Source organism: Arvicanthis niloticus, chromosome 27 (assembly GCF_011762505.2).
Source record: "Arvicanthis niloticus isolate mArvNil1 chromosome 27, mArvNil1.pat.X, whole genome shotgun sequence".
Classification (NCBI taxonomy): Eukaryota; Metazoa; Chordata; class Mammalia; order Rodentia; family Muridae; genus Arvicanthis; species Arvicanthis niloticus.
Window position 1 is genome coordinate 18,612,976 of NC_133435.1, and position 21,588 is coordinate 18,634,563.

A 21,588-nucleotide genomic window follows, 5' to 3' on the forward strand; every position below is an offset into this window, starting at 1 on the left:
AGCCTACTCAGTGAGACCCGGTCCTAAAGACAAGGTGGATGGCTTCTGAGAAACTACAGAAGTGACCCCTCTCATACACATGAGAAAGAGAAGGAGGAAGAGAAGGGAGTGGAGAGCAGAGAAAGAGAGAGAGAGAGAGAGAGAGAGAGAGAGAGAGAGAGAGAGAGCTGAAAGAAACCTGGGCTAAAATGTAGATTCATTAAATAGTTCTGATTCAAAAGCTAGCTCTTCTTCCATAAAAAGTAACTCAGCGGTTCTCAACCTAAGGGTCGCGACCCCGAGTCACACTTCAGATGTCCTCCATATCAGATATTTACACTTTGATTCATAACAGTAGCATAATCGATTATGAAGTAGTAATGAAATAATTTTATTGTCAGTTGTCACTACAACATGAGGAACTGTATTAAAGGGTCACAGCCTTAGGAAAGTTGAGAAATAAACAATTTTAAGATTCAAGTAGAAAATCCAAAGGTGTCATTTGACCTTTGCTTCGAGAGTCCTGCCTCTCCTTGGAAGATGTAAGCACTGGGCACTTCCTGGTTATCAAACTGGGTGTCCTGGGAAATTATCCTGTGGACAGATGCTGACCTTTTGAATATTTGGCTGTCATAACTTTGTTCTCTGGTAGTGGCCTCAGCAGAACTTTTAAGATACATGTGTGTAGGGTCTGAAGAGATGGCTCTGTGGATAAATACCTCCTTGTGAGCATAGGGACCTGAGTTCAGGTTTCTGGCACCCATGGAAATGCTGACCTGGGAGGCAGAGACAAGAGGATCCTGGGGTTTTACTGGCCTGTTAGTGTAGCTCAGTGGTTCTCGAGCCTCCCGATGCCGCCACCCTTCCTTACAGTTCCTCATGTTGTGGTGACCCCCAATCATATGATTTTTCATTGCTACTTCATAACTGTAATTTTGCTGCTGTTATAAACTGTAATATAAATATCCATGTTTTCAGATGGTCATAGGCAACCCCTATGAAAGAGTCGTTTGACCCCTAAAGGAATTGAAACCCACAGGTTGAGAAACACTAGTGTAGTCCAAACAGCTAGCTCCAGGTTCTGTGAGAGATCCTGTCTCAACAAATAAAGTGGGCAGCAGGGAGAAAGATATCAGCCTACACACATGTGTGCATATGTGTGAGCATACCTACAACACACACACACACACACACACACACACACACACACACACACACACAGAGCTGCATCAGTTTTAGAGAGGAAAGAAGAATTACTGTTTCTCGTGTGTCTCTCTTTTTTTTTTAATCACCTGAAAAAAGTCAGGGAAAGGTATGTTGATCTCTTTTGTGGTGAAGGAAGTAAAATAGTTTTTACTCATTGGATTTCTGAACAGTGAAAAGGGCTGTTTGAGACTTTTCAGCAGAGCTGGAGAAGGACAAGGAACCCAGTCCCAAGGGCCAGGGAATAAGACATATTTTATTGAAATATATCTGAGGGGGCTGGAGAGGGCTGAGAGTTCATTTCTGGGTGTTTTGAGGTGGGCCAAGGGAGCAACAGAACTCTCAAAGATGAGCTTCCATAGTGAGGAAGAGTCTAACAGGGTTGGTCCCTCAGGTCTGCACCAGAACATTGTTGCAGGTGGACTGGGAGCACCTCTGGGGAAATTGAGTGCTCCTGAAATATATCCCACTACCAACTCTGTGAGGTTCAGACAATACTGATTGTGAAGACACAGGCTGCGATGCAGAGTGAGCCTTACATCCAGCTGAATGGCTTCCAGCCACCTTCCTTCACACAGTGTACTGCCCAAGAGTGTGCTTTCCATGTGGACTTCGACATCTGTTCTTGCTTGCTTGTTGTGTGACCTTATAACTCCGTTTCCTCATCACTAACAGGAACTGTTGTATCCGAGTTCTGTAAAGATGGCACGAGGTTGTTGAAAGGCATGTTTAGCTCATTCCTGGTGAGGCTTGGCCATTTTATATGGTGTTTGTTTGTTTGTTTGTTTTTTGGATTTTATACTTTTAGTTGTCTTGTTTTCCCTGATATTTTGAAAAATTCATTTATTATTTGTGTGTGGGTGTGGGTGTGTAGGTGTCTGCATAAGTTTATGTGTACCATATATATGCACATGCAGGTACCCACAGAGGCCAGAAGAGGGCATTGGTTCCCTCGGAGTTAGAGTTACAGATGGTTGTGAACTTCCCACCCTGGGTGCTGGGAGCCAAACCTAGGTCCTCTGCAAGAGTAGCAACTGCTCTTAAGTGCTGAGGCAACTCTCCAGCTGCAGGCCCCTGTTACTTTTTTTCAAATTCTCCCCCTCTCTAGCTCCAAATCATACCCTATTCTCTTTTATCTCACATTACGGTTTGAATCTGAAATATCCTCCCCAGGACCATATGAATACTTAGCTTGTGATGCAGCTAAAACCAATGGAACCTTTAGAAGATTGGCTTTCACTGACAAGAGAGGGACATCACTGGTGGGCTTCTGATGGTTACATCTTTCTCTCCCTGTCCCTAGTGGTCAACCATGATGCAAGGAGTCTGCCACCTGCTCCCGTTACTGAGCATCCTACCTGGCCTTCCCTCCCTGGATGGACTACATTCTCAAAACCACGAGCCAAAATAAGCCTTTCCTCCCTTAAGTTACTTCTTTGGTTGTCATAGCAACTCAGAAATCACAGATAAACCTTGAAAAACACAATGAAAATCGTATGGTTGGTGCTGGAGAGATGGCTCAGTGGTTAAGAGCACTGACTACACTTCCAGAGGTCCTGAGTTCAGTTCCCAGCAACCACACGGTGGCTCATAACCATCTATAATAAGTTCTGGTGCCTTTCTCCTTCTGGCCTACAGGCATACATGCAGGCACAATGCTGTATATATAATAAACAAATAAATCTTAAAAAGAAGAAAGAAAAAGAAAATTGTATGATCATCTGAAATATCCCATCATAATAAAAACTATAGGGAAGCTGAGAGCCAGAGGAGCAAACCTCAATCGCTCAACTGTGGCTAGAGAACAAGCAGAACTTACATATATAAAATAAAAAACGAATACTGTGTGCAGGGCATAGTGGCTCACGCCTTTAATCCCAGCACTCGGAAGGCAGAGACGGGACGATCTCAGTGGGTTTGAGGCCAGTCTGGTCGGCAGAGTAGGTTTCAGGACAGCCAGAGCTGCACAGGAAGGCCCTGTTTCCGAACAAACAAATACTGAACAACTCAGGATGGATCAAACACCTACTGTAAGACCTGAAACTCTAAAGCTGTTAGAGGAAGACACTTCAGGATGTAGACAGACACAAAAACTTTCTGAAAAGGAGATAAACTCAGAATAGAATTCCCAGAATGGACAAATGGAATTTTCAGGAAATTGAAGTTTCTGGGTAGCAACGGAAAGAACAAAGAGAGTAAAGAGGGGGCTATGGAATAGGAGAAAACCTTTGCCAACTGCACATCTGATAGATTAACAGAAAGAGTAATTTATACAGCTTTAAACACAAGAGCAGCTCTCTTAAGTTTTTTTTTTTTTTTTTTTTTTTGGTTTTTCGAGACAGGGTTTCTCTGTGTAGCCCTGGCTGTCCTGGAACTCACTCTGTAGACCAGGCTGGCCTCGAACTCAGAAATCCGCCTGCCTCTGCCTCCCAAGTGCTGGGATTAAAGGCGTGCACCACCACTGCCCAGCTAGCTCTCTTAAGTTTGAGCCTGGTCTGTTTAGTGAATTCCAGGCCAGCTAGGGATATATAGAAAGACCCTGTTGAAAAAAAAACAAAACAAAATAAAACAAAACAGAAAACTCTCCAAAAGTTAAACAACAAAATCCAGCCAATAAGTCGGCAAATGAACTAAATAGATGGAAAAAGAGCTATGCCTGGCCAAAATAGGAGAAACAAAACAAGCCCATCCCTAGCCATCAGAGAGATACAAATGAAAAGAGTGTTGTGTCAGGCATGGTGGCTTGAACCTGTAATCCTAACAGTCTGTAGAATGAGAGGCTGAAGGATCCTGGGAAATTCAGGTCAGCCTAGGCTACAGTGTAAAACCAAAACCCGCAGTGAGAGTGCTTGCGATCCCAGCACTCACCACCAGGCAGCTCGGAAAGGCCTGTAACTGCAGTTCCAAAGTATTGGATGCTCTTTTCTGGCCCCCAAGAGTACCCGCTAATGTGTACATACAAACACACATAAAATAATCACAAAAACAGCCAAATCTGGGCATTGTGAGTTTGAAGCTAGCCTGGTCTACAAGGCAAGTAAGTCTAGGATAGTAAGAGCTCTGTTATGCAAAGAAACGCAGTCTTGAAAAACAAAACAGGGCTGGAGAGATGGCTCAGTGGTTAAGAGCACTGACTGTTCTTCCAGAAATTTTGAGTTCAATTCCCAGCAACCGCATGGTGGCTCACAACCATCTGTAATGGGAACTGATGCCCTCTTTTGGTGTGAGAAGACAGGGACAGTGTACTTACATTAAACAGATAAATTAAAAAGAAGGAAAAAACCCTACCAAATTACCAAATGCTTTTTTTTTTTAGTTTTTATTTTATGTATATGAATGCTTTATCTGCATGTATACCTGCAAGCCAGAAAAGGGCATCGGATCCCATAATAGATGGTCATGAGCTACTATGTGGTTGTTGGGAATTGAACTCGAGACCTCTGGAAGAGTAGTCAGTACTCTTAACCGCGGAGCCATCTCTCCAGCACCCCTCCCCTTTAGATCTCAAATGCTTTAATCAAGAAAATAATAACATATTTCTGTCTGAATGTAGGGAAAGAGGGACCCTTAGACAGTGCTGGTAAGAGTGTAAAATGGTAAAAACTCTGTAACCACTCTGGAAATCAGCCTGAAGTTTCCTCAGAGCACTGAAAGAAATACCTTATGATCCAACTCTACCCCCCACCCCCTGGGCTGCTGGGAGAGCACCCAGGGGAAGCTAAGCACATCACAGAGACACCAGAACACTGAGGCTTGTTTCTGCACTGTGCTACAGTATCCATCAGCCAGACAGTGGAAATGTGATACATAGATACAATGGCATTGTATTCAACCATAAACAATACAGTGTCAGCCTTTACAACCTGAGTTTAGATCCCCTGAACCTAGGTAAAGGCTGGACACAGTAGCACCAGTGGCTGTAATCTGAGCACCACCTGCCAGGACTAGAGGCAAAGACAGAAGAATGGCTGGCTCTTGCAGGCTGGCTAGCTTAGGGTACATAGTAGAGAAGAACAAATAAGAGAAAGAAGCTGGAAAGCCAAGACTGATACTGTGTTATCCTCTGACCTCCACATATGCACAGTAGTACTTGTGTACCTGCACACACACATGCTGGGGACGGGGAAGGACAGAGATCCTAATTCCTACACACAGTAAATGCCAAAGTACTCCAAGGAACATAACCAAGGAGTGGCTCTCCAGTTGCCCTGTTATCGGCTTAGTTCCAGAGTCCTTTGAAGTCTTGGGAGGTCACTCCTCCTCGATGGGGGTGAGCTGCAGAAGACAGTGAGTGTCCTGGAGGCCAGCCTGGTCTCAGCAGCTGGAAGCAATCCTCCTTCCTCTGATGTGTTTGCTCAGTCTTGTCCCTGACTCTTGAATACAATTTTAAGTTAGGGTTATTTATATCTGCATGTCTGCTACTGACCATGTATACACACACACTCTGAGGGCAAGAGCCAGGCTTCTGTCATCTTCCTGTCCTCCTCCAGGCTCCAGCACAGGGTCACATAGTGGGCCAACTCCAAGAAATTAGGATGGAAGATGGGATGACCCGGGTAACCATGGAGAATCTGCTAATGGGAGTTTTAGGACAGGTTCTCTCCTTCCCAGTATGCTTAGAAAAGCCCTCCAGCGTGCTAGCCTGGGTACTGTAAGCAGGTTAAGACAATGGGTAATCCTGATTACAGAGACCTTGCTTACAGTCTCCCTGGGACAAAATGAAACATTAATCATTCAAAGATAGTAGAAGAAAAAAACAACCCTCAGAAATAAAACTACCACACACAACATACAAAGGGGAAATGCCTAGGAAAATGATATTCATTGAATAGCAGCTACGGATTCTAGTACTGTGAGGGGCAAGGGCAAACCCTCGGGTTGCAGTAGTGACAGATGGCATTGAGAAGCAGGCAGGAAGGGCTGGAGAGATGGCTCAGCAGCACTGGCTGCTCCTCCGTGGGACCTGAGTTTAAACCCCAGCACCCACATGGCCGTTCACAACTATTTGTAACTCCAGTCCTTGGGGATCTGATGCCCTCTTCTGGTTCCTGTGGGCACTGCACATATGTGGTGCACAAACATTCACATTGGCAAAACACCCATACACATAAATTAATAAAGATTTTTTTTTAATTGGGTAGCACAACAGGGCATGTATACCTGTAGTCTGAGCATTTTGGAGGCTGAGACAGAATTGTCTAAGGCCAGTCTAGGTTACATAGTTAGACCTTGTCAACAAGAAAGGAAAGTAGGGAACAAAGATAATAGAGAAAGGAAGGAAACTTCTGGATTGTTTCGACGTGTCTGTCTGGTTTGCAGCATGCCTGCAGACACACGCTAACATCACTAGATCACACAGCACACTGTGGGTGCCACCCTCTTAAAGCCCAGGTGGGTCCAAGCATGTGTGACTAAGGGTGGAAGCTCACCACTTCAACAGACCTACTTTTTTGAGTCCTGACTGTCTCTGTGACAAGTTCCTCCAAACCCGAGTCTCAGCACTCTTCAAGCGAAATCATGAATCGATCTATTGGTCATTACGTAGCTTCTCTGTGCAGGATGTTGTATATGGAGGTTACGCAGCAGAGAGGTAAACAGTGGTACTCATCACTGTCCTATCCCTGTGCAAAACGGGACACCCAGTGCTAGGCCCAGCAATGCTTCCTGGAACTGGCACTGAAGTTGTCTGAAGAGCTGATGCTTCTTTGGTCCAGTTTACTTTCTCTCTGCTTTGATACCATCTGCCACCTTCTCCACAGTGAGACAGCCACAGGGGATGCCTGGTCACCAGCCACATCTCCTAACCTGACTGGGCTGGCAGATAATCAGGGGCAGGAGGCTTATGGCCAGCATTTAACTAGAGAGGCCTGACTAAACTAGACATGGAGACTTATTTCTACAGAAACACAAATACCAGGTCAAGCTTGCCCTCTGCTTGGGCTTGTGTCCAGACGGGACAGTGACAGTCTGACCTCCTCTTAGGCTTTGAGAGGAGAATGAGGATCATAAAGCAGCATCTGATGGCCAGTGGCCACAAGGTCTCTCTAATCTGGCATCTGCTGTCCTAGAGTAAGACGAACCAAGTGCACTTCCAAATATTTTCTTCTCAGGTGTCTTGGTTAGTTTTTTGTTAACTTGACACAAGCTAGGATCATTGAGGAAGAAGGAATCTCAATTAAGAAATGTCTCCATAAGTTTGTCCCATAGGCAAGTCTGTGTGTCTGGGGGGGGGGGGATTTTCTTGGTTTATGATTGACACTCAAGGAGCCCAGCCTACTGTGAGTGGTACCATCCCTGGGTAGGTGGTCTTGGGTTGTATAAGAAAGCAAGCTGAACCATGGAGAACAAGACAATGGGTGGTATTTCTCCATGCCCTGTGTTTCAATTCATGCTCTGATTTTTCTCAGTGTCGGACGATAACTTACAACCTGGAAGTTGTAAGATGAAATTATTTCTTTCCTCCCCAAGTTGTTCTTAGTTAGATTGTTATCACAGCAAATTAATTACAGAAAATAAATTAATACATTGAGAGAGAGAAGAGAGAGGAGAGAGAGAGTAGGTATGAAGGGCAGAGGTAAATGTTGGGTATCTCCTTCAATTTCCATTTTATTATTGTGTTATTTTTGTGTATATGAATGTTTTCTGGCTTGTATGTCTGTGTACCACAGTGTGAAATGCTGTCAAAGCCAGAAGAAGACATCAGATCTCCTGGGACAGACTGTTGTGAGCTGCCATGTGGGTTCTGGGGACCCAGGTCAGGTCCTCTGTAAGAGCCATTGGTGCTCTTAATCACTAAGCCATCTCTCCAGCTCCCTACTTTATTTCTCAAGGCAGAATCTATGAGTGAACCTGCAGCTCACTGATTGCCTAGGCTAGCTGGCCAGCACGAGCCCAGGATCCTCATTTTCCCCTTAACCAGCACTGTGAACACAGGTGTGCACTCTTGTGCCTGACTTTTTATGTGGGTGGGGATCTGAACTTGGGTTCTCATGATCATGCAGCAAGCACTTTATCCATTGAGTTTGAGGCCAGCCTGGTCTATAGTGTTCCTGAATAGCCAGGAATTAGAAAAAAAAAAAAAAAAAAAAAAAAAAAAAAGAATTCCCCATATCAAGAATGTCATTGAGAGGCTAGGAATATAACTCAGTTGGTAGAGTGCTTGCCTAACATGCACTAAGCTATGGGTTCAATTCTGCTAGCCTTGCTTCAGACACACACACACTGCACACACACACACACACACACACACACACACACACACACACACACAGGACATAATGAAACTGGAGAGATGACTCCAAGTACCTGTTGTTGAGGAGGGTCCAAGTTCAGCTCTCTGCACCCATTTCAGGTAACTCACAACCATGTGAGGCTTCAGAGGGATTGATGCCGTCTTCCGGGCCCCGTGGACACCTGTACACATGTGTGTGTAGCCACATACAGAAAATTTTAAATCTTGGAAACAAACAAATCCTGGGGATGCTGATGGCCCATGACTGCACTCCCAGCATTGGGGAAGCAGAAGCAGGAGAATCAAGTGTTCAAGGCCATCGTTGCTATCAGGCTCTGAACCCAGTGATGTCACATCTAGGCGATCCCCCCCCCCCATCGTTGCCAAGACAACCGCCATACATTCCTAGAATCCACCTGGCTACCTCCCATCCTTACCTGCAAGAGGTTATGTCACCGCCCATATAAAATAGGCAGAATCCCCTGACCTTGCTCTCTTCTTCCTCTTCTTCCTCTTCTTGTCTTCCCCGCCCCCCACACCTTTGCCCTACCTCCTGAATAAACCCCACTTGGAACTGTGGTCTGTTCCAAGCCGCACAGACATTTATCAGCACGTATATCATTGGTGTGTTGGCCCTGGAATCAAAGACTTCAGGAACCACGACCCGTGCAACCACCACCACAGCCGCTGGCTGATGTGACAGCACAGGACCGACGCCATGTGGCCTGCCTGCCACTGCCACCACTGCTGCCACTGCTACACCATGTGGACTGCTTTCTCTGCTTCCTGCCATCGCCAACCGTGTGGATTTCCACCTCCGCCGCAGACCAACTACACCCACTGCTGCGAGGCTCACAAAACTTCTACCATGTGAGCTGTGCCACTGTGGCCCCCCATGTGAAGGTGTGCTCTGCCACGTGGGTTAGGTAGGCATCTAGACAGGCCCCACACAGACCTAATGGTTCCACCTTTCCTGATACCAGACTGCGGAAGCCCGAAAACACACACCAGCATATTGATTGGTAAGGAGCTTCCAATTGGCAGGAGGGACCCTAAATGCCCAGACAGCGCCTGGCCAGCCTTTCCTGGGCTGGCGTTTCAATGCCCCAGTCCATATGACTGGCCTCCTGGCTGGGCAGGCACTATCTGGGCCTTAGGACTTAGGACTTAGGCTGTTGGGTGACTTCCCTCCTTGAAAGCAGGTCATAAATCTCCTAAGCTCTTGCAGCAGCTGATAAATCCCCGGTACCAGGTTGAGCTGCTTTCTGGTGATCTCTGGGAGATCGCCACTGCTGTGGCCCCTAGATATTCTCGTGATGACCTCAGTATCTAGGTTGGCTGTCTGATCTGTTGCCAACTCTTCTCGGGACGCTGTACGAAGAGTTTGGTAACAACCCACATCACCCAGTGAGCGCTAAATTGTCTTCAACCATACACCCAGACATCCCACTGGGTTGTCTCCTGAAAAACCGCAAATCTCTAAAATTAACACCTGATTTGAGGCCTTCCAAACTGATACACCTCTGCAATAAGGTCTGGATTCAGTACCCTCTAGATAATGGTTCAAAATGGCCACCTAATGGCACGCTAGACCCAGTCATTTTAAAAGGTCTTCATACATACATACAGCAGTCTGCATACATACATACATACATACATACATACATACATACATACAGCAGTCTGGCAAATGGAAAGAGGTTCCCTGTATCCACACATTCATCTACCTTCGCTCTAATCCCCCTATGTGTTCTGCCTGTTCCCCACCCCAGCTTCTCTTAGCCATGAAACCTACTCAACCACTGTTTAGATGACACTACACCTCTAGACCCAGCTGACGGACCACCTTATTTCCATCACAGACCTGTTTCCATGCCGCCAAAACCCCAAACTGCTGCCTCAGTTTCTTCTTCTCACCAGGATACCTCAGAGTCTACTAGTCTGACCTCTCCAGACCCCTGCCCTCCTCCTGTGCCAGCTGCAGGCCATTCTAATCACCCTGTGTTGGCACCAAGCTTTACCCCTCCTATCACGAGTTCTAAGGCCACAGCCGAACCCCCAATTCCTTCTCCTCCAGGGACGCCTAAACCAGCATCTGTCCTTCCTCTAAGGGAAGTGGCTGGAGTTGACGCTCTGGTCAGAGTACCTGTTCCTTTCTCACTAAGCAAACTTTCTCAAATAGAGAGCAGACTGGGTTCTATACCTCTAACTCCTCCGCCTTTATTAAAGAGTTCCAGTGCATCACTCAGTCTTATAGCTTGACTTTCCATGATGTTCATATGATTCTCACTAACAATTTACTTCCTGGTGAATGCAGGCGAGTTTGGGAAGAGGCAAAAACACATGCAGATCAGATTCGCCAGACAGACGGAACATATCCAATCAGATCTGAGGCAGTGCCTGACCAGGATCCTCAATGGAATTACAATTCCGCAGGCGGTATCTTAGCTAGAGATAGATTTATAACATGCCTTTTGCCAGGCCTAAGAAAGGCAGCCTTAAAGCCAGTAAACTTTGAGAAACTCCAAGAGGTTGTCCGGGACAACAGGAAAACCCGTCTCAGTTTTTAGAACGCCTTACAAAGGCTCTATTGCAGTATAGTAATCTGGACCCTGAAAACCCAGAAGGTAGGCAGATTCTGATAACCTACTTTTTCCCCCAGAGCTACCCTGACATAAAAGCTAAACTTAGGTGACTGGAGAGGGAGCCCCTAATTCCACAGGCAGAAGTCTTGGCGCTGGCCTTCAAGGTGTACCATGAGACAGATGAGAAAGCCTGAAAACAGAAATACCACGTGCTGGCAAAGGCTACCCAACCAGCCTCAGCTACTACCCCAGACTCCTGGTCTTTGAAGGCTCAGGGACCACCAGGCCCCTGCTATAAATGTGGTCAACAAGGTTACTGGATGAGGGCTTCCCCCAACCCCAGCAAGCCAAGGGGACCATGTCCTAGGTGCCATCAGAAGGGACATTGGGCTGTTGATTGCCCTCGTGTTGCCCAGAATAGAGGGACATCGCTCCCAGAAAACCTTTCAGCTGACCTTTTAGGATTGGCTATGGATGACTGATGGGGCCCGAACTCTCTCAACCCAACCACACCTATCACTAGCAGGGAGCCCCGGGTAGTTATTATGGTATGTGTACGACCCATCTCCTTTCTCTTGGACACTGGGGATACTTACTCAGTCCTGACAGAGTTTTGGGGAACCCAGTTCACCTTGGAGTTTTCCTGTTGTTGGGGTAGGAGGACAACCTTACCTTCTTCACCAGACCCCCCACTTAATTGCATTTTTAGGGGTGTACCTCTCACCCATTCCTTTTTGGTAGTGCCTACATGTCCTGTCCCCTTATTGGGAAGAGATATTTTTAGCTAAGTTGGGAGCCTCTATTTCCTTTGCTCCCCCAATTCGCCTAAACCCAAGCTCGCCAGCAGTTCCTCTGCTCCTTCTTCTATCCAGTCAACCTACTGACACTAACATGCTATTTCCCTTACCAGCTTCTCAGGTGGACCCCCGAGTTTGGGACGTCCAGAACCTCTCTGTTGCTAATTCTCTTGTTGTCATCCAGTCACTGGACTCTACCAGGTACATCACCCAAGCTCAATACCCTCTCTCTCTCTCCAGAGACTTAAGCTTATCATTTCTGACCTCTTAGGGAAAAAACTCCTTCGCCCTACCTCTTCCCCCTTTAACACCCCTATACTGGCAGTTAAGAAACCTAATGGTACCTATCGCCTGGTTCAAGACTTCAGACGCATTAATTCTGCAGTGGTTCTCCTCCATCCTGTTGTGGCTAACCCTTACACACTTCTTTCTACTATCCCCTCAGGGACCTCTCATTTCTCAGTCCTAGATCTCAAGGATGCATTCTTCTCTATCCCTCTAGATGCCCAGTCACAGGACATACTTGCTTTTACCTGGACAGATCCTGACACCCACCTTTCTACCCAACTTACCTGGACTGTTCTACCGCAGGGATTCCGGGACAGCCCACACCTATTTGGCCAAGTCCTGGCTTCTGACTTGCTCTCTTTATCTCTCCCTAGATCTAAGATTGTACTTTACGTAGACGATGTCCTTCTCTGTAGTCCCTCTCTAGAGATTAGCCAAGCTCACACCTCTGCTCTTCTAAATTTCCTTTCCAGTTGAGGCTACGGGGTCTCACCTTCTAAAGGCCAACTGTCCACTCCTCAGGTCACCTATTTGGGACTAACAATTACCCCAATCCACAAGGCTATTACCTTAGATAGAAAGAATCTGATTCCTTCTACAAAGGAAGAGATTGTGTGATTCCTAGGAATGGCTAGCTTTTTGCATTCCTGGGTTCCTTCCTTTTCCCTACTTTCTTGCCCCTTATATGAAGCAGCTTTAGGCCCCACCCAGGAACCTCTTCTCAAACCTGTTACCAAGGCCTTTCAAAGGCTTCAACAGGAGCTTGTGCTTTGGTCTGGCAGGAGTGGTGGCTGCGAGAGTGGCCGGGAAGATGCCAGTGGCGGTAATGTCAGACAATGCCTTCAGTTTCAAAAAGCTGTTGGATCAGTGTGAGAACCAGGAGCTTGAGGCTCCTGGAGGAATTGCCACACCGCCAATGTATGGTCAGCTTCTAGCTTTGTATTTGTTCCAGAATGACATGATCTGAATTGTTAATTTAAAGAAATTCAGCAAAGAAGAAGGAGAAGAAGAAGAAGGAGAAGGAGAAGAAGGAGAAGAAAGAGGAGGAGGAGGAAGAGAAGGAGGAGGAGGAGGAAGAGGAGAAGGAGGAGGAGGAAGAGGAGGAAAAGGAAGGAGGAGGAGAAGGGAGGAGGAGGAGGAGAAGGAGAAAGAGAAGGAGAAAGAGAAGGAGAAGGAGGAGGAGAAGGAGAAAGAGAAGGAGAAGGAGGAGGAGAAGGAGGAGAAGAAGGAGGAGGAGAAGGAGGAGAAGGAGGAGGAGGAGAAGGAAGGAGGAGGAGAAGGGAGGAGGAGGAGAAGGAGGAAAAGGAGGAGGAGGAGGAGGAGGAGAAGGAGGAGGAAGAGGAGAAGGAGAAAAAGAGAAAAGGAGAAAAGAGGAGAGAAAAGAGGAGGAGAGAAAAGAGGAGAAAAGAGGAGAGAAAGGAGAGAAAAAAGGAAAAAGGGGGAAGGAGGAAGGAGGAAGGAAGGAGGAAGGAGGAAGGAAGGAGGAAGGAAGGAAGAAGGAGGAAGGAAGGAAGAAGGAGGAAGGAAGGAAGGAGGAAGGAAGGAAGAAGGAGGAAGGAAGGAAGGAGGAAGGAGGGAGGAGAAGGAGGGAGGAGAAGGAGGGAGGAGAGAAGGGGGAAGGAGAGAAGGAGGAAGGAAGGAAGGAGAGAAGGAGGAAGGAGAGAAGGAGGAAGGAGAGAAGGAGGAAGGAGAGGAGGAGGAAGGAGAGGAGGAGGAAAGAGAGGAGGAGGAAAGAGAGAAGGAGGAGAGAGAAGGAGGAAAGAGAGAGAAGGAGGAAAGAGAGAAGGAGGAAAGAGAGAAGGAGAAAAGAGAGAAGGAGAAAAGAGAGAAGGAGAAGAGAAGAAAAGAAGAAGAAGAAGAAGAAGAAGAAGAAGAAGAAGAAGAAGAAGAAGAAGAAGAAGAAGAAGAAGAAGAAGAAGAAGAAAATATTATCCTGAAAAAAGTTTTTCATGTCCTTTTTTCCTGGAAAACTGCTTTTCCTCAACAAATTCATAAAAAACCGAGTTGTGCCGTGGCCTGTTTTGGAATAATGCAAGATATCTGTGGAAGAGAATACCACCTGCTATAAAGTCTGCAAATTCTGAACTTGGGGGAATTTGGTCAGTAGGACAGCGAATCTGACAAAGAGATTTCCCTGGGATCTATACAACCATCAATGCCCACCAGTGGTCAGAGACTGTGCAGCCAATCATGGAAGCCCTTAGAGATGCAACGAGGGGCTGTGCCTTTGCCCTGGTCCCTCAAGCTTATACCTTCATCATTGCAGATGATCTTGCAGCCTTTGTTGGGCTTCCTGTGGAAGAGGCTGTGAAAGGTGTGTTGGAACAAGGATGGCAGGCCAACTCCACCACAAGGATGGTTCTTCCCAGGAAGCCAGCCTCAGGAGCCCTGGATGTTTCCTTGAACAGGTTTATTCCCTTACCAGAGCCTGCCCCAGTTCCACCAGCCCACAGCAGCAGCTCGCCAGGCTCACCGATTACATGGCTTTCCTGGAAAACTGATCGATCACTCTGAGTTCAAGATCCACCTTCAGTCCCTGTCACTGACAGACATGGAGTTTTATTCTGAGTTGGGAACAGGGTGAGCGCCTCTGTGTCCTTTGGGTGTAATAAAATGCACGGAGAAGATAAAGTGCATTGTACAGTTTCTTCTCAGACACTTTTGAATGTCCTTGGAGCAGTTTTCATTTGTATTGATCACTTTGGCTGGAGCCATCAGTATTATACATCGAGTTTCTGTCACGGATTGGACTCCTAACACAAGTCCTGCTGCAAGTAGCTGCAAGTATATACCACACTTCTGTGTGCCACTGGCCTCCAGCTGAAGTGACGTGCTTGGGATGTGAGGAGGATTGTCTCGGCAGCTGCCCTGCCCACATTGTCCCTCATGCTCTGGAGAATGTGCTATTCTTCCCATCCCAGAACAAGGAATCAGTGCTGTAGAATCAGAAGGAGCTGGGTGGTGGCGGGTGTCTCCCGGAGAGGAGCTTGTCAATGCCACATTTGTTTTCCCAGCGTGTGTGAGCATCCGTTGCATGAGACAGACAGTGTGCAGGGAGAACTCAACTTAGGTATTCCTGGGGAACGCCATGTTCTGATGCCTCCTTTCAGAAGACGGGAAGGAGCATGGAGTGCAGTGTGCGCCGAAGGAAGCTCCTGAGCTGAGGGATGGCCTGCAGCCCTCCTGCTGCATATCCAGATCCTGTGTAAAAATGCTGAATGTGTCTATTTTTGTTCTTGTATGGCAGCCCTTGAAGATTTGAGGTGGCTAATGTATCTTCAGGTTAAAACGGTCCTGGTTCATTTATTCTGCATTTGTTCAATAAATATTTAATTGAATTAAAAAAAAAAAAAAAAAAAGGAGTCTTAGGTCACCAACCAGAATCATCTTTTGCACCTGTAGCATACTTGTTAAAAAGGCTAGATCTAACCATCCAGGGACGGGCACCTTGTATTCGTACCTTAGCAGCTGCTGAACTCCTTATTCAAGAGTCAAAGAAACTAACCTTGGGATTGCCCATAACTGTCCTCTCTTCTCACAACCTGTCACAGCCCCTAACTTATAAAGGCTTACAGACTATACCTTTCTCCAGGGTTCTTTCTCTTCAGGTAGCTCTAATAGAAGACTCCACCCTCACCTTTCAATCATGCCCACCTCTTAATATTTCCAATCTTCTTCCTCCACCTAATACTGACCACTCCCTATCTCACTCCTGCACTGAAACTTTAGAGGAACTACTATCTCATCCTTTACACATACAGGAGGACACATTGCCTTAGGCCATCTATACCTTGTATACAGATGGAAGCTCCTTTCTACATGAAGGGGCCAGGAAAGCTGGCTATGTCATAGTGTCAGACACTGAGGTGGTGGAGGCACAGGCCCTTCCTGCTCATACCACCAACCAACAGGCTGAACTAATAGCCCTTACCCGTGCCTTCCAGCTGGCACAGGGACAATCCCTCAACATCTACACAGATTCCAATTATGCTTTCCATATCCTCCTGTTCCACGCTGCTATCTGGAAGGAGTGTGGGTTACTTACCACAAAAGGAGAATCAGTAACTAATGCAAACCAAATTATGGCCATGCTAAAGGCCTCTCATCTCCCCACAGCTATTGGGATTGTCCACTGCCGATCCCACCGGATGGACAACTCCATTGTCTCCAAGGGAAACAACCGAGCTGATGGGGCAGCTAGAACTGCAGCCCTTAGGGGCCTAGACTCATCTTACCCTCCCCAGGACATTCTTACACTGCAACCCACATCCCCACCTACACCCCTGACACTCGTCAAACTCTGTCCTATCTTCACCAACTCTTTCATCCTAACAGCCAAGCGTTGTCTTATTTTGTTAAGATCCACCTACAGCCCACTCCTGAGGACTTAAGTTTCTTAAAATCTATCATTTCTTGCAAAATCTGTCAGATGTCAGATCCCAACTCAAGGTATCGTAGCACCCCTTTTCCCACTCATCAGGCTAAAGGTTCCCTTCCTGGAACTGACTGCCAACTTGACTTTACCCACATCCCCACTGTCAAACATGCCAAGTACCTCCTGGTCTTGGTGGACACCTTCTCAGGGTGGGTGGAGGCATTTTCCACAACTAACAAAAGGGCTCAGACAGTCTCTGATCTCCTTCTCCGAGAGATCATCCCCCGATTTGGTGTCCCAGCCTCCCTCCAGTCAGACAATGGTCCTGAATTTACTTCCCAGGTTTCTCAAATTCTGTCTAAGGCCCTAGACATCCCCTAGCATTTCCACATTCCCTACCACCCTCAATCTTCAGGTAAGGTAGAAAGAACTAACTGCTCTTTAAAAACCACTCTTGTCAAGCTGTCACAGGAACTTCATCCTAACTGGGTAAAACTCTTACCTCTGGCTCTTTTCAGGCTACAAGCTCTCCCCAAGCAGCCTCTCCTCATATCACCCTTTGAACTCATGTATGGACATCCAGTTCTAACTCCTGGTCTTTCACCTAAATGCTCCCCACCCCCCAGACCATCTACTCACCCCATTACTTTGCCACCTCCGTTCTCTCCTGTGGAACTTTGCTGACCACCATCTACCTCGACCACACATTGTCTCCTGTCCACTGCCTGTCAACATGGGAGACCAAGTCCTTCTCTCCCCTCCAGATCATCGGCCCTCACTTCTCTCTCCCAAATGGCAGGGCCCTTTTAAGGTAATTCTTGTGACTCCTACAGCTGCTAAACTCCAAGGACTCTCTCATTGGGTTCACCTGTCTCACCTCAAGCCTTTCATCTCCCCACCTAAAATTGACTCTTCTTCATACACGTTGACCCTAACAGGACCGTGCTCTGTTAAGCTCCAGAGAATGTCGAGATCACCCACCTTGTCCTCAATTCCAGAAAATGAGACTCCACTCCAACAGCCAAGCTCGACCTCACTAGACTAGACATGGGTTTCTTGTCTGCCCCCTGCTGCTTGCTTTCATCCAGGTCAGCCTTATATCCACAGATAACAGTCTTTTCAAACAGGGTCAGGAAACTGCTCCATAGCTGAATGCCAAGAACCAATCCAAATTGCTATCATTGCTATATCTGTTGTCCCATCTAAATATTATGTTCTCTATACTTGCTTTCTCTTTGACCAGATAGAAGATTATTATAGAAAAATGGCCAGACAATTATGGGGGCTGCCCATATTGGTCTTGTCAGATACACATGCTAGGATCATGGACCAACCATTTCTTCTACTAACAGCACAAGACACTTTTTTCTACATACAAGACCCATGGGATTCCAGCTGTGGTTCTTCAGAACCGACGTGGGCCAGATGTCCTGACAGCTAAAGAAGATGGTCTTTGCTGGTTCCTCCAAGAAGAATGCTGTTTTTAGGGAACATGAGACCTCCAGTTCTAAGATCAAAACAAACAAACAAACAAACAAAAAAACCCATATGGAAGTAGATACTCTATTTTGTAACACCCATTCTAGTCATCCTCCTGGTGTTATTATTTCTAGCCAAACTATTAATCAGTTCCTGTTACAGGCTTACCAGCCGCTGTCCACAGAGGAACCTGATGGTGAAAGCCAGCTATACCCCAAAATAGACTACACCCCTACACAGCAAAAAGTAGTTTAAGAGACACTGCGCCCCAAATCCCCTTTCACCATGGGCTTCCTCTCCCCTTTTTTCTTCTCTTTATAATAAGAAAAAGGGATGTATGTTGGTATCAGGCTCTGAACCCAGTGACATCACATCTAGGCGACTCCTACATCGTTGCCAAGGCAACCGCCATACATTCCCACAATCCACCTGGCTACCTCCCATCCTTACCTGCAAGAGGCTATGTCAGCACCCATATAAAACAGGCGGAACCACCTGACCTTGCTCTCTTCTTCCTCTTCTTGTCCTCCTCACCTTTGCCCTATCTCCTGAATAAACCCCACTTGGAACTGTTTGGTCTGGTGTGGTCTGTTCCAGCCGCACACTTACTGTGCTTGCACGAGGACATATATCAGTCATCCTCAGCTACACAGTGAATTTGAGGCCACCTGGGCTTACAGGAGACCCTGTTTTAAACACAAAGACCAAAATGAGGAGTAGGAGGTGCTTAGGTGGGTCCTGGTATGCAGCCAGATTCCAAATGTTGCTTTCATTCTCCTGTCCTCTGTTAGACCAGGCACCTTAAGACCTCCTCATGTTGGGGCTAGGGGGATGACTTGATGGGTAAAGTGTTTGTCATTCAAGTGTGAGGACCTGAGTTCAAATCCCCAGAAATGGAGTAAAGTCAAATCCAGCAGGACATAGCTATAAGCCCAGCACAGAGGCAGAGACAGGAGATTCCAGAGACGCTCATGGGCTAGCTAGACTGAGGTATGGAGCAGGAAACAAGAGTTCTTGTCTGCACTGACACTTGAGGCTGTCCTCTGACCCTTCATGTGCACCATGGCACTTGTGTGCATGTACTCATGTGGTTTGCGTGTGCTTGCACATACACTGAAGAGTTGTGGGGTTTGCTGTTTGGCTTTTGTTTCGTTCTGTTTTAAAACAGGGTCTCTCTATGTCCTGGCTGTCCTGGAACTCGATCTGCAGACATGGCTGGCCTTTAATGAATAGAGATCCACCTGCCTCTACCTCTGGAATGCTGGGATTAAAGGTGTACACCATCACCGCCCAGCAAAGGAGTCTTTTTTTTTTTTTTTAAATATTTCTCAGTATCTCCCATAATGTTAACTGAAGAGGCTGAAAGCATTCTAGAGTAATGCAGAATGCTCTGGAGAGAGGTCCTGGGAGTGAGCCATCTATTCCTCATAATACTTATCATAATTATTTATTTCACATCCACAGCATCCCTGCTGTGTACCAAACATTTTACCCTATTGCCTGCACCTCAAGAGCCCTAAGGACACAGACCGAGCACTCTGGCTGAGCTCAGCTCGTCAGGAATCAAGGAGGAAAACTGGAGAGCAGGGAGGAACTCCATGTAATTGCCTTAAAAATTCCAGCTGAAGCCGGGAAGGAAGCCCACAGGAGTCAAACAGCTGGAGGGAGAGAGGGAAGGAATGCAGAAGTGGGTGTGGGTCCGCTTTCACTCCATCCAGCATTTGCTGAGGGGTAAAGTCCACATCTCTCTTCCCTTGATGGCCTCACTTGGAAGTCAGTCTCTTTCTAGAGAGCCCAATGGAGAGGATGCCAGGCCTCCAGAGCTCTTGTGAGCTGGGAGGGCCAACCTGTCTTTGCCTTCTTTAGGGTCCCCGTTTGCTCTGAAACCAAGGATGGAGTCAGAAGCTGCCCTTCCCCTGTTATTCTCCCTCCTCCCTACAGAGCACTTTCCTGTCCTAGAGGGGAAGTCTTTCCAGTCCCTCCTTAGCCCCACCCCCACCCCTTCACTGTCCCCAGGGTTGTTGACACCAGAAGAGAACCTGAAGAGCCTGGGGTTTTTCCTAGAGCAGTCTACTGCCGGGACACCAGGGAATGTACTGCTGACCATTAGGGGCCCTGGCAGGGGAACCCTGTCTGCAAAGCATCAAGAAGCCTTTGTCACCTGCCGCCAGGGGGGATTATCAACTCAATTGGCTATTTTGAGGTTATCAGTTTAAAATTCCTACCTGGCCTGAAGGCTCTGTCTGCTCTGCTCTGCTCTGCTGCCCCTCCAGGTGAGGTTTGCCTGTGTGGCTGCTGTCTTCTTAGGTTTATGTGAGGACCTTTATTTTGTAAAACCAAAGCCAGGCTTCACATCATTGCCCCATGACAACATCAATTCTGCGCTGAACATAAAAGAAGAGTTTTTGAGGTCAGAAGCCTGGCTCTTCAGGTCAGTCCATGCCTCCCACAACCATGTCTGTGACGGTAGAGTTGTGATCTTTTGAGCCTTTCCAGATCATCACCGTCTCCCCACACCCAAGCCCACCTCTGACTCACAGGAACAAATAAATCCAGAAAGCGCTCCCCTGTGAGGAAGAGCATGGAGTGCCCAGTGCACGAGGCTGGAAGTCAGACCTGATGAGAGGCTTTGGCAAGATGAGTGTGCGTGCGTGCGTGCGTGCATGTGTGTCTGTGTGTGGGTATGCTTGGGTCTGTCTGTCTGTCTATGTGTGAATATGCAGATGTGGTGGCAGATCCTGACATCTGTGGCCATTGTAACCTCAGAGAATGACAGAGTGCTTCTCTCTGTTAGCTCACCCATTGTTGAACCAACTTGTCTTGGCCGCCTGTTCTTTTAAGAGCCTGTACTGTATTAACTGTTTCTGGGGTGGTAAGATGACAATTGCATGACAGCCTAGAAAAAGTTCCTGTGCATTAATGTCATATGGGGTGGGAGCGTATTTCTAATGCAGGGAGGGTCCATCCAGAGCAGGAGTGGATGGGTGGCACTGGGAACGAGCTCTGTAGACAGGAGAAACCTGTTTATCTTCACACTCCAGGGAGGCCATCAGTCTTTCCTGACAGCAGTACTGTAGGGAGTACATTCCAGGAGGGAGATATGGGTTCCCCTGGCCAAGTGGCCTTCTCCTGAGGAGCAGAGGGTCTGATGAGATAAAATGGGCCAGAGCAGCAGGAAGCCGGTTCCATCTTCCCCCCAAGTCTTCAGAAGAAACTGATCAAAGGGGAATGGGTATTTGTGAAGAGTTGAGAAAACTTGAAAGAGCATCACAGTGGCTCTGGATATTTGTTTCTGTTTGTCAGGCTTCTGGGGTAGTCTGCCATTTCTCCAGCCCTGCTCCTTCCCCAAGGGGGTAGCTTTCTAGACGCTAAGGAGTGTGTGTGTTTGTGTGTGCAAAGAATATATATGTAAGGTATCTGTATTTATTCATCTAATTCCAGATAATAATTCAGGAGCTTATCCTGTATACCTTAATGGGCTGAGAAAAGAGCTGGCTAGTTTCATCAGATTTCACCATTTTTCATATCTACGAAAGCAAACTTTTTCAACAATGTTCTTGTCTGTCTCTTTGGCCTTAAAAAGGGAAGGCTCGTGCCTTCCTAGAAAAAAACCAAATGTGTGTGTGTGTGTGTGTGTGTGTGTGTGTGTGT

General features: G+C 47.0%; 1 long non-coding RNA gene and 1 pseudogene across 1 annotated transcript in view; both read left to right on the plus strand.

Annotated features, from left to right (window-relative positions):
- Positions 1 to 8,203, plus strand: part of LOC143439752 (uncharacterized) — a 15,736-nt gene extending 7,533 nt beyond the window's left edge. The window contains exons 3-4 of the long non-coding RNA XR_013107790.1: positions 1,858 to 1,925; positions 2,486 to 8,203. This is a non-coding gene — a long non-coding RNA (uncharacterized LOC143439752). The remainder of the gene's footprint in view (positions 1 to 1,857; positions 1,926 to 2,485) is intronic.
- Positions 8,204 to 8,280: 77 nt separating this feature from the next.
- On the plus strand, positions 8,281 to 15,805 carry LOC143439754 (COP9 signalosome complex subunit 8-like; annotated as a pseudogene).
- Positions 15,806 to 21,588: the final 5,783 nt, after the last annotated feature.